Below are 14,217 nucleotides of genomic sequence, written 5' to 3' on the forward strand. Positions count from 1 at the left end.
TATTGGTTTTAGGACTTCTAGAGCAGTTTCTGTATGTATTTTTTCTGTTTGTGAACGAAGCATAGTTGCAAGCCTACTAAGGACTTGCAAGTGTTGTCCAACACCATTGCGATTGTTAGAGGAAGTTTGATTGGAGTCTGAGTAATCTTTTCTAAGATGGCTCATTTTCCACTTTGACTTTGTTTGCATGTATATATGCTGGTAATGCATTGTGCAAGTGAGGAACTACTTAAGATTTGGACTAAGAATGAGAAACGCCCTACATTGGGTTAATGAATGGAGGGAAAATCGAGTCCATCATCAACAACGGATTTATAATCTCATGAAAACGTGGAAGATTAGTAAGATAAAGATGCTTGCTTGGCATCACTGCCTCTTTTGATCGAGGTTGACTAATGGTATTGCTATTTTAGATCTAGACAACATCATTTGTGAATGAAGCATATGCTGATACTACCATGGATGCACCTGAACCTTGTGGTACGTCATAATGGATTTTCAAATATCGTAGGTCTTAATGCTATAAATGTATGACATTCAAGCTCTTCTTTTTGCGGGACAAAAGATTTTCCCCAATAAAATGGCGATCCATTTGTGTAAACCAATTTGTTGGAATGTTGACACAAAATCTAACTCACAAGGTAGGTTATTGGAAACTCTTTCTTGACCTCTTGATGTTAGGACTCATATAGTGCAAAATTGATTATCATGCCACATGGCTTATGCTCACTTTCTTTTCCCTATTGCTTAGGTGAAAAAGAGACGTTAATAGGTTTGTGTCGACTAGGTAGACCATTGAGGTTATGTGAAACGTATCTTGTTTGCATGCCAAAATTGGAGGAAAGCTTAAAATTATCATAAATTCAGTCCTACATAAACATCATGTTAAAAAAGTGTGGAGCAATGGAAGCAAAGAGATAATGACAATAGATCCATTGTAAACACAATGAATAGAAAAGAACAATAAGAACACAACCGAACTCAAAGATAATAGACTCAGCAGATCGAATCATAAACCAATGCTTAAGAGGGGTACGATAGTATGGCTCGGTGAGGTTAGTCAATAGAGTGCAATAGTCTCCCTCTTTGCAACAAAAGCAAGTGTGCTTGTATCTAATGAATGAATAAGTGGAGGAGGGAAGTAGTGTATAAATAGGCATAAAAATACAACAATTATGACTAGTTGGCCAGCATTTAATGTGGCTGAAAATACTAGTCAGCCACACATTTAATGCACCAAACTCAAAATTGAAATGCACTCTAATTGGACATTTTGACACCCAAGACAAACACTCTGGCACCTAGGATAAGTTCATTGCTAACACCCTCTCTCAGATCATGGGAGATCAATACAATAAGATACACAACATCAGACCATAGATATGCAAGTTGGGGGTCATCAAGTGGTAAGTCACCACAAAGGTAACCTAGAAATGCACAAATGTTGATGTAGATTGTACCAATCCTCGACTAGAGAGAGTAGAAATAGTTGAATCTTGATGCTTATCACATAGAGCTATGTAGAAAGTATGTCACAACCATGGATTCCTGCCTTTGGTTTATGAGAGTACGCAACGGAAAGAGGAAAGTGAACATGGAGAGAAGGAGACAGAGAGAACGTAGAAGAGAGAAGGAAGGTACAAGGTTGCAACAATGAGCTCCAACACGTAGCTCTACACACCAGTGTAGGTGCTAGATGGTAGTAGGGGGATGAGAGAATGAGGAGGGCTAGTTGATCATGAAGGATCAATGATGGATAATGAATGTGGGAGGGCAGGCTGCCTATATATAGATGAAAAAGAGAGAGAACCCTAAATGTGGTCAAACCACTAAAAAATAGCCAAAATTGCACAAAAAGAAATGCACTAATGTGTCCTCCATCTAAAGTGTCTAAAACACTTAAAATGACAGATAAATACTATGTTGGAGTTTCTAATGTCCTTGTCTGACTTAGATAAAGGCTCATAGGCAAGAGATGACTACACAAGACACATATGACTACTAATATCCCCTCTTAGATATTGGATGTGGTAGAAGCCCAAAGGAGATGCGAATTTGAGGGTGGCAGGAGGAGTGCCAATGCCGATGTGGTCCGTTGACGAAGAAAGCTAGCCAAGGAGCAAGACTTTCTCTCCATATAAACAATTGATCAAATGGAAGGCCACCAAAAGGCGATGGAAATGAAGAGGCCTTGAATTGGTCACTCTAGAAGACTCCAGTCGGGGATGGGTGAGCCAAGCCTCTAACCTAGCTATGAGTTGATAGTGACGAACTATTGAAGGCGCCATAAGCTGCATAGAAACACCAAGGACCAAGGGCTAAATAGCAGGGAATGGTGGCTTGATGACGAAGAAAAGGGATAGTCGCATAAAAGAAAGGCCCAAAGTAGATTGGAAACCTTGAAGAAACACCTCACGATCCTGGAAAGCCTGCTCCGAAACACAAAGGGCTAGGAAATCTGCTATTGCATCACCAATATCGTTCCCCTTTGAAAGGGATGGGAGGTATGAGGGAACCATCAGAGGAGATGGTGGGGGATGGGATGGAACATGTTGGATAAATGGTGCCCAATTGGGAATGGGTGCGGCTGTAGAAAGATGACTTGGAGGGCCTTACACAAAGGAAGGGAAATGGAGCATAGATAGCCCCCTCTTCGGCCAATGTGTCACAAAAGTGGCTCCTATAGAAGAATCCCCAACAAAGACGGCCAGCTCAGTGAAGACAACGCAGGTCCGGAGTCTAGGAAGGCCGTAAATTGAGCGGAGAGGGAAGCCCAAGTCAGGAACATGTAGGGCCTCTGAAACAGAGCTTGATGGACGATTAGACAATAGAGGCAAGGTGCCAATACCACTTATAGGCATTAAAGAAATGTCATTGGCAATGATGATACCCTTAGATGGATGGAGAACCTATAACAAATCACCTCGAGGAGTCATAGGACCATAGAAACATGAAATGCCCGTTCGAGCTTGTAGGAACGGCCTAACGCGTTCCAAACCCTCCGAGGAGGTGAAACGGCTAGAGAAGGTTCCTTGTTGTTCCTTGCCGTTCCTCGTGCCCTTCCTTGTTTGGAATGGCCGTTCCAAGCCTATTGATCGAAAATTGACATTTTTTCTATTTTTTCTTCTTGCTTGTGTCACACTTCTTCTACCACATGTTCATCCATCTCCATTGCCTAATGTGCATGCACTAATCTCTCTCTCTCTCTCTCTCTCTCTCTCTCTCTCTCTCTTTCTCTATCTCTTGGGTTGAAGATTCAAAGTGTCAAGACAAGCCACAAACCAATCATGAGTCCATTCAAAGTTCAATTTTGATGCATTATCAACTCTTGCAAATCACAATCAAATTTCAGCTCTATCCTCAATTCTAAGGTAATCACCCATTTATATTGTTTAATTTGAAGGGGAACTAGGGTAATTGGGGCATTTGGGGCAATTTGGAGCTATGGGGGTAATCAAGTCAATTTTGGGACATTTGGGTCAATTTGGAGCATTGAGGGGTATTGGGGCAATTAGAGGGATATTTAGGGCATTTGGGAATTTTGTGCTATTTTTGGAGTTTTGAGAGCAATTTGGGGCAATTTTGGGGGAATTTTGGGGCATTTAAGGCAATTTGGGTGATTTGTAGCATTGTGGGACTATTGAGGCAAATTGGGGCAACTTGGGTCATGTAGGGCATATTTGGGGTACCTAAGACATGTGCCGTTCCCCCTGTTCCCATTTCGTGAACTTGGACGTTCCCCTTGTTCCAGGGGGTTCCGTTCTTGTTCTCTTTCCCGTTTCAGGTAACTATGGAGAGGACTTCATGCACCATTGGCAATGAGCCAAGGTTGTTTAGAAGAAGAGACAATCAAAGAAGGCTCCTCCATCTGATAAAGGTGTAGAAACACTAACTTAGTGTAAATAGTGTGTGACGAAGCAGAGGTAGGCAAAGACTTTGATGTAGATTCATCCTTTGCTCTTGGAGTAAGGTGAGGATATATCCTCCAACACTTCTCCTTGGGGTGCAAGGTCTTCCCACAATGAGGACACGTGGGATATCCTCTATGCTTCCCCACAAAAGTTGTAGCAAAGTCAAAAAATGACTCCAATGTCTTTCTCTTCTCTTTCTTCTGCTTGGCTTGTCTTGTACCTGTAGATCAAACCACATAAGCATGGTCATGTGCATGGGCTCCACAAGAATCTCTCATTGCGATGCGCATCTTGCTCAAGCACCAATGGGACTAGCTCCTCCTGAGTGAGTGTCTTCTAGCTACAAGAAGTGAGAAGATTGGTGTAGAACACATCATATGTCAGTGATGTGAGAGAATTGTCACAGCTAGGTCCTCCGAAGAAATGTTTGTACCAAGGAATGAAAGTATATCCCGAATCTCCTTCATCTTGTGGATGTGATCCCTCATCGTAGGGGAATCTGCGAGACAAATAGTTATCGTATCTTCAACTCAAGAGATAAGCGATGCCCAAATGTCTAGATTCTGAAGAGAGATGCCAATCTCCTCCAAATTTTTGTAGTGGTGCAGATACATCAAACATGCATGAGCACGAAATTTGTACAACTCAAAAGGAGAGAAGAGCGGACTCTGGCATTCAATCAATCCCATAAAGCTAGTGAATCCACAGTCACACCATCATGAGGATCCATGATAGGTCGGGATATAGACACTGTTACAAAATCCCAAAGGTCACAGTCGTTGAGGAGACACTCCACGTGGCATGACCATAGAGGGTAGTTTGTCTTATCCAGCTTGTCGAATGTGGAGAGAGAGGGTAGGATTGACTCTTGATCAGGGGATGCCATCAATGCTAATCAGGGACTAGAAGCCTCGTAAGAATATGGCAGGAAAGAGTAATAAGATGGTGCTTCGTCTGAATGATCCCAAACCACATGATCCCCCATAGCAGACACATTGGCCATAGATGTTCTTCAATAAAGTACGTGCAAGAAAACAAAGAAGGTGCTGCCATAGGAATAAAGGTGACTAGTAAGAGGTGTCCTCAAGATGATCGAGGTCCATCGGGCTAAGGTATAGAAGAAGACTGACTAGGGTAAGGTAGATGGGGAGTATCCGATACCGAAGGGAACACACAATGTTGGATAGAGAAAGGGAGCAGTAAATGCAAAGGAAAATAGGTCTTCAACTTGTAAACACAGCCGATACAGGGATTGGTCAAGGACCAAGAGTGCTTGGAAAGCGAGTCCTTGTAGTAAACACAAATTTGCCTTGATGTTGGCTTGCTATGGAGGCTGCCTAGTACCAAAAAGAAGTCACCCTGGTCAGCAAAGACCAGCCAGTATGAGAATGCAGTAAAGTAGAGAACAGGTGCCGCCCAGCTTGGAAATGTGCTGCCCAGGAGGACCGATGAATTGCTTGCACAAAAGTAGAGATACAAGGGCTGCCTGCACAAAACGTAGGTAATTTAGGGCTTGAATTTGCAGCATGTGTGTTGGGGGTTGCTTGCAAAAAATGCAAGTCTGTTTTGGTGTTGCCCAACCAATAGAATGGGCGGATGTTTGTTTGACACCGCCTGTGTGTGGTAACGGTGCCACCTAGCCTGGTAGAGGCAGCCTAGGAGCAAAATGCAAATCTGCCCTAGTAAACTCACCCTAGAAAAGGGTTGGAAATGGGTCGCCTTGCTGTGTTTAACTCCAAGTGCAAAGTCTGTGGCACGTGGGGATGATGCCTCGCAAGTTTTGTCGCGGACGACACACTCTTTTTCAGGATCTTTCCCTCCCATGCGTGGCTGTGATACCATGTGAGAGTGCAACGAAAAGAGGAAAGTGAACACAGAGGAGACAAAGAGAGAATGGAGGAGAGAGAAGGAACAATGTGACTGCAATGACTGAAGGTACAAGGTTTCAACACTTAGCCCCAACATGCAGCTCTACGCGTCAGTGTGGATGCTAGATGGTAGCAAGGGAATGAGAGAATGAGGAGGGCTGGTTGATCATGAAGGATCAATGATGGATAATGAAAGTGGAAGGGTAGACTGCTTATATATAGGCAAACAAGAGGGAAAATCCTAAATGTGGTCAAACCAGTATAAAAATACCCAAAAGTGCACAAAAAGAAATGATTAATGTGCCCTCCATCTAAAGGACATAAAATAACAGACAAATACAATGATAGAGCTCCTAATGTCCTCGTCTGACTTAGATTGAGACTCACAGGAAGGAGATGACCACACAAGACACACGAGTACTAACACGGCTAGGTTGCCAAAGTGTCTCCTTGTGTGAGAATAGACCAGGAGCAAAGATTGCTCTTTATCAAACATCTCGTCATGAACTTGAAAGGCAAATTAGCTCAAGGATTTGAATGTGTCCGTCTTAGTTAATGTTGTAAAAAGCCTCACTTAGGGTCCGCTACACTTGCATATTGATGAGGCTTAGATGTGCCATTACTATTGCCCTCTCATACTCCCTCTTTGGCACAGTGAACCTAGAGAGCAAGGAGGGATGATAGTATCATTAGGACTAGAAAGCTGAAAGGCGTAGTGCAGCCTTTGCCATTAGGCTTGAGTTAAAGTTTGAATCTAAAGATCATGATGATGATGAAACAACATGCCACGTGCTTTTGCACAAACCAAGCTTTCATAACATCACTCCAAGCGAGATAGTTAGGTCTCTTAATCTTATCATTAGTGTTGTAGCAGGGAGGAGCCATTTAGATGAGATGCAAAGATAATAAATGAGAAAAAGGGTTATAAGAGAGAGAGGTAGCTTGGTAAATGACTTGACACCAAGAGTTCAACAGTTGAAGTATGCAATTTAAAATCATGGAGATAGGAACGAATGTGAAGAGAGTGTAGTGACAAAAGCATGACAACTGATATGTGATCCTTCCGTTGAATATGTTTGGATGAGGGTGAAAATATGAGAAGTGGGTGTAGCAATGGAAGCGTAGAAGATTGTTCTGTTAGGTTGCACAACACAAGAGAGAAGAAAGAGAGATTACAAGAAAGGAGAAAAAACAAGAACATTGCAAAGGATAACTCAAAGATACGCTCGGAAAACAGAATTCATATATCAAGTTTTAGATAGTTGCATACAACACCCCTTCCACAACCAAAATCCACACACGGCAAAGGAATTTATTTTTGCTGAACCCAAGTCCTTTAGGAAAGAGCTCAGTTACAATCAACTAGAGAGTGAGGAGAAGTAGTTTTCACTCTCACAAGATCATTAAAAAATGTACATACATACACATGCATCACTTACTATGCAACAAAAACAAGAGATTTCTATACAAGATGTGAGTAGAAAGAGGAAAAATCAGCCTTCTTCCATTTTGTTGATTAACAATACATTGATATGGCTTGGTTCATGTTCTTGAAATGGAAAAAGAGCTTGAGGAGAAAGGACTGTAATAAATTTACAGATTTGCTATTGAAACCAGCCTTCCTTCTCGGAATAGGGTGGTTTAACCTGATTAAGCACTTAATTACAACAATAAATAAATGCACATAAAATGAAATACACACTTTATCATAACATTCTTGGACAGGAGACACCCTGTTGGCTGTAAACGCCCCAAACAACGTAGTATGCTTAACAATTACGATATTCGCTTGTTTTCGAGATTTAATATAAAAGAGAATGAACACTTAAAGCTGAAAATGAAAATTACTCACAAAATTACAGCCATGAAAATGTAAAAGTAATGGAGACAAGATTGAGGGTTGAAGATGCCCTCCCCCCCCTCCCCCTTTTTCAGGAATGTATTTCTGTTCAACCCAAGTCCCTTAGGGAAGATTCAGTTACAATCAATTTGAGAGTGAGGAGAAGTAATTCTCACTCTCACAAGATCATGCAAAGATGTACAAACACACATGCATTATCTATTATGCAATGATAAGAACTGATTTCTTTACAGTATGAGAGAAGAAAGAGGGGAAATCAGCCTTTCTCCATCGTTGATCAGTAGTACATGGATAGGGCTTGCTTCTTGTTGCTAAAATCGAAGAAAGAGCTCGAGAAGGAGGTGCTGTAATGAATTTACAGGCTTGCTGTAATGAATTAATCCATTAATTAATGCCTAGTCCCTAGTGTCACCACTGACACTTAATGTCCAATTAATGGTCCTAGGGGCAAACTGACACCAAAATTCACCTAGAATCTAACAAGTGTAACTTGTTACAACTTTTACCTTTGACACCCATCTTTTTCACAGGGTCCTTCGGCCTTCAACTGTGAAAAAGTAGCTTGCACCTCACATGTGCAACACATGTGCATCCTTTAATTGCACATTTGATTAATCCTTTAATCAAATGCTAATTAAACATAAGCAAAGCATCAAATTTTCACGTCCTCGTGACAGCTATTCTATAAAACAACAGCGAAAGAAAAGGGAATATGGGGGTATTTGATGGTGGAGTGGAGAATCATGATGAAATGGATGGGGTCGACTTTAGGCTATTTTCAGTTGTTATACAATAGTTAACAGGGAAGAAAATTGATGTAATATGAAAAAAAATGAGCTCTTTTTATAGGGAAAGGAGAGAGCCAGTGTAATAGTAAAAGTGGAGTAGCACAAGACAAGCGTGTAGCTAAATACAATCCTTCGGACAATGGGCTATTGAAGTAATCACTGGAAGGTGAAGGATAGTTGTTGAGGGAGCGAAGCACAATTTTTTGAAAGCACAATTTTTTGATGCTGTTAGGGATGAAGAAGATGATTACTAGTTGTTGAGGAAGCGAAGTGTAGTCCTCAAACGCCAGGAGGTGGCCCAAGGTTGCAAACATAGATGCCTAAGGCCTGTGTGAGTTGACACCTAATGAGATGGAGGTCGCCACGTGAAGGGGCAACTACTAGGAGGATAAATGCAGTATGTGAAGGCGTGTCAATCCAAAAACGCAAGTACCTGGGGTTGAAGGAACCGATGCTAGGTGTGGAGGTGATGCCAATCAAGAAAATGTTGACGCCTTGTTGGGGAAGATAACACTAGATGTGGAGGAGGTCTCCAGGGTACCAAATGCAAATGCTAATGGTGCTTGACGAGAGAGAGAGCTGACGCTTGTGTGGAGATGATGACGCTAGGTGTGGGAAGCTTCAAACAAAAGCCTTGATGATGTGGAATAGGGTGCTTGAATCAGAGGGTGAAGATGGTAGAAGGCAGCCACGAACCACGGGCAACAATGACCCCATAAGGGGTGTGAGGGTAGTGGAAGGGCTGGAGGAAGAAGAAAAGGGCGTGTGATGACGGAAGAAGAGTCACGAAGAGTGTGGGTGGAGGTGGTGAATGAATGGAGGGGCAGTCTATTTATAGACCTTAGTTGTCTAGGGTGGCGCACTATTGTGTGGATGCCCATTGATAAAGTGCCCAGAATGAGGTTGCTAGTCCTTTTTGGGATTGTCAATACGAAAGCCTAAGTGAAGTGAAAAAACTGAAAAAGTGCTTTCTCAACACCCCTGCTTAGGCCCAAAAAGGGATAAAGAAAGAGAAGCAAAGAGAGGTAAGGAGAAGATGCAGAGATTACCAGAGATTCAAGATTTCCACTTGAAATGTAACTTGTAGTAAGGAATAGTAAACTAGATGAACTATTGAATGTGACTCCACCTTGAGAGAGAAGCCGCTAGCTTCGTAACTCTATGCTAGAAGGAATTTGAAGGCCTCGTTATTACCAAGTTGCGATTGAATCTCTAAGGCCATGATCTAGGTGGTACTTGAAGATTGTGGGTATTAAGAGGAGAAATGATTGCTAAAAGACAACCATCCTTAGATAGTAAATGGTGGAGAAATAACTTTAGTATGAGGAGGGATCCCCTCTGAGGGTGGAGGTGCAAGGGCCCCCTTTGAAGCCAAAGTAGGAGGCTCCTTGGAGGGGGTGGAAAGATTATCCCTCTGAATCCTCCTTTGTGAGAGAGAGGGAATCTAAACACTCGTGGATCACAGACTTTGAATCATTTGATGATGAAGAAAGTGCCACCGATCATGCCAAGGAAGGTATTTGGGATGCCGAAGATATTGAAGAACTCCCGGAGATGGCCTCTGGAACTTGAGTAGCCGAGGGTGGGGAAAGGGTAGGCTCGTGCCAAGGATAAGTGATAGTTGTTGTCTCTCAATGGAGCAGACTGCGGAGTTGAAGTAACATTGTCTCTCAAAGGAGCCGACTGATGAGCAAATGGTATCCAATAACCACCGTCTCTTGGGGAAGTGAACTGTAGAAGCGCGTTTGTCAAGGTGGTAGTCCTGAAACCCTAGAAGAAGTAGAAGCAACCTGCGTAGTGTATTATGGTGGTTGCAAGGAGGTCAAGGTACCAAGTGGTCCTCCTTTTGCTCAAAGGAACTTAGTGCACATCGGATGTGTCGTATTGCCTTGAGCATAAAAATTTGAAAGCCGGTGCAAAATAAATTTGTGGCCTAGAAGGGAGAGGCGGCACAAGAGTACGTGGGGATAGACGCATATACTTTGGTGGTATAGGGAGCAAAGGTCCATGTCGGCAAGCATTGGTGGGGGGGTTTGATGATGTCGGAATAGGAGAACCTAGTGGTCTGTCCATGTGCCTGTGAAAAAGTTAAAGCACTAGGTGTCAACCTGTAAAAGGGAGGGTGGAAGAGAGAGAAAGAGAAGGGTATCTTTGTCTCTCGATGATGCAATAGAAATGAAGGGGGAAATTAGTAGATGATATCGAACCTGCAACTTGTCTTTGCCTTCTCTAATGAACATGATCTTCAGCTCTCTAAGCTCCTATGCTTCGATACCATGTCAGAATAGTAGGTATACTTTGATATCATGTCAAAATATGCGACGATGTAGAGGGATAGCAGGGTTTGTGGAGAGAAACACGGTGTGCACGACAAAAACTGAGAGAGGAGAAACTTAGAAGCACAAGATGATGCATTAAATCATACTATATGAAGAAAATTTGATACAGTGGAGCTGAAGCTCAGAAGATGATTGCTTTGTACTGTTTTAATTAGGTGGCAGCACCTATGGGAATCTACATAGTGAAGGGAGCGAAATGCAGTCCTTCGAGCAATGGGCTATGGAAGTAATCACTTGAAGGTGAAGGACAATTGTCGATGTAGCGAAGTGCAGTCTTCTGATGCTAGTAAGGATGAAGAAGATGATCACTAGCTATTGAGGGAGCGAAGTGTAGTCCTTGGATGCTGGGGGTGGGCCAGGGTTGGAAATGCAGATGCTTAAGGCTATGGAAGTAATCATTGAAGGTGAAGGACAATTGTCGAGGTAGCGAAGCGCAATCCTTTGATGTTGGTAGGGATGAAGAAGATGATCACTAGCTGTTGAGGGAGCGAAGTGTAGTCCTTGGATGCTAGGGGGTGGGCCAGGGTTGCAAATGCAGATGCTTAAGGCTTATGTGAGCGGATGCGTGATGAGATGGAGGTTGCTAGATGAAGGGGTAGCCACCAGGAGGGTAAATACAGCTTGTGAAGGCATGTCAATCCAAAAATGCATGTACGTAGGGTTGTAGAAATTGATGCCAGGTGTGGAGATGACGCTCGTCAGGAAGATGCCGATGCCTAGTTGGGGAAGGTGAGGCAAGATGTGGAGGAGGTCTCTAGAGGCGACCAAATATAGATGCTGATGGCGCTTGGAGAGAGAGAGCGCGAGCTGATGCCTATGTGGAGATGATGATTCCAGTTATGGGAAGCTCCAAATGCAAAGGCTTGATGATGTCGAATAAGGAGCCTGAAGCTAAGGGTGAAGATAGTAGAAGGCAATTGGCTATTGGAGTGGAATCCAATGATAGGATCCTTGAATGTTGCATGGTTTGTTGGTACCAGTGAGGTAATGTGTCTTGTGGAGGGGAACTTGAGAGTTGAAGAATTTACAGGAAGGTCAGGAGCAGGCAATAGACCTAAGCTAGAAGACATGATCTCCAACGGAATAATCTCAGGAAACAGCGCAGAGTCTAGCGTAGAAGATTGCACAATAGACCTGACTTAGAAGCCATGATCTCCAATGGAATAATCTCAGGAAATAGTGCAGAGTCTAGCTTAGAAGATTGCACAATATATCTCTCATTAAAACCTGCATCTCTCTTAACGATCACCTTGCTTGTTCGAGGATTGAAAAAACGATAGGCTTTTGGTTTGAAGGAGTATCCAACAAAAATCAAGAGATCAGCACGAGGAGTGAGCTTTCCTATTTTGTCATTAAGGGTGAGTATGTGTATGCACAACTCTTGAATATTCTAAAGTGGGAAATGATAGGCCGAGAGCCAAAAATTCCTTGTAGGGAGTCCTTTGAGGGATAGTCATAGCTAGAGGATGTACACCAAAGTGTTAATAGCCTTGACCCAAAGGCGCTCAGGGAGGTCTGCTACGAACATCATAGAGTGTGCCATGCTCATGATGGTCCAATTCCTATGCTCTACAACTTCATTCTGAGGGGGGAGTTGGTAGAGTTAAATTGGTTAGAGATGCCATGCTCTTGTAGAAACTCAAAAAACTCGTGGAAGGTAAACTCGCCACCAGTATCACTCCTCATGCATCCTACATGAGGACCAGTTTGGTTGTGAAGCAACAGCACCCAAGCAGAGAAATAGGTAAATGCGTTGGACTTATGCTTGAGAAAGTACACCCACATGTATCTGGAATGATCATCCACTATAAAAAAGAAGTGTAGTGCGCTATTCAAGGCAGCAGTGGATGTTGGCCCACAAAGATCAACATGAATCAATCTAAGAGGTGCCTCGGCTTTATGTGTGGAATGTTGAGGAAAGGCGGTACAGTGCTACTTCTCGAGTTGTCATGCTTTATAGATATCTCGAGATAGCTTCAGGCAAGGAAGGCACTAAACCATCTACCGACATGTCAACTCATAAAGAGAGTCATAGCCAAGATGTCTTGTGCTGTGGCCAAAGCTATCACGATAAGAGACACACACACACACACACACACTCTCTCTCTCTCTCTCTCTCTCTCCTTTGTTACAAACACAAGGTGACCCCCTACTGTGAAATAAGTAGAGCCCAAGCTTAAGAAAGCCCCTTGGTAGATCCAAACAGACCCTTTGCTTCCAAGAAACAAGCAGCTCTTATGCTTAGGCAATACCTTTGCTTGCGTATGTCAAAACCATATACTAAGATCTCTTTCCAAGTATCCAAAGCCAAGCTATTTTGCTTCAAACTAGCCAAAAATGGCTACCAAATCACTACAAAAGTGGGCTATTGTAGCCCCAAATCAAGCCTCAATGGCTCAAGCACCTAGTTGACTCAGATGGTTTAATTAAAGCTAATCGTAATTTAGCTCAAGCTCATCCCTCATGTCCTCCAACTTGTTGATGCGATCCTTCATGGAAGGAGAGACATCAACACTGAGCATTTGAAGTTTCTTCTTAAGAAAAATCTTGTGGGAAAATGTATTTTGTTGGTACAAAGACACAAGCTTCTTCCACACTTGCCTCTTGAACCTGCAAACATGAACTACGAAAAAATCTTGTAAGCTCGTGAAAAGGAAGGATCAGGTTCAAGAGTTGAGTAGATACCATAGGATTGCACGATCCATGGTTGTTCCCTCATGGGAATCCTCCACGGGATGGGGTATAGGAAGGATAACAAGCTTCCAAAGATTGAAGGTATCAAGTTTGCATTCCACCTCACTGGACCAAAGTGAATGGTTGGAACCATCTAGCTGGTCCTCTTTGGGTAAAGAAGGGAGAATGAGCATGTGGACTGGTGGTGACATATTAGGCAATTTAAAGCAAGTAGAACAAGCTCTATGGGAAACATGGAGAGAGGGGGGAGGAGAAGGAGAAGGCTGCTCCGAATGATGAGATTGTATAAAGGGCTTGGTGACCTTCTATAATCACAAGCTATTTAGAGGAGTGAAGAGAAACCTCCTTGTCCGAATCATCAAAGCTGTAAACCAGGATCAAACGTCTTTGTATAACCTGCAAGCACACAAAGACTGCTGCGTTTTGCTGGAGAGCCTGAACAGAGGGAAAATCAGCAATACTTGCAAGAAGAGAGTTATCATGTCCCGTTGTTGTCGAACGTCACCTCTAAAGCGCAAAAAAATTGCATTTACAGCAGCGAACAGTAGACTGAAATTCGAGTTTTCAGCAACAGCATGGTCTCTTCTTTGGCTGGAAACTCCGTGTCCTCATGTAGGCGATGATACCATGTGAGAGTGTGCAACGGAAGAGAATAATGAATACGGAGAGAAAAGGAGAGAAGAAGAGAAAGCAGGACGAGAAGATTGATCTGCCTTGAACAAGGAAGAAGGTTGAATACAATGAGGATTGATTAGT

General features: G+C 42.9%; 1 protein-coding gene across 2 annotated transcripts in view; it reads left to right on the plus strand.

Moving 5' to 3' along the window:
- CUL4 (cullin4) overlaps positions 1–14,217 on the plus strand; it is a 40,981-nt gene that overhangs the window by 861 nt on the left and 25,903 nt on the right. The gene's annotated exons all lie outside the window — the stretch shown is intronic.

The sequence above is a fragment of the Lygodium microphyllum genome, chromosome 3 (assembly GCF_053477565.2).
Source record: "Lygodium microphyllum isolate KBCC chromosome 3, Lygodium_microphyllum_v1.1.10, whole genome shotgun sequence".
Lineage (NCBI taxonomy): Eukaryota > Viridiplantae > Streptophyta > Polypodiopsida > Schizaeales > Lygodiaceae > Lygodium > Lygodium microphyllum.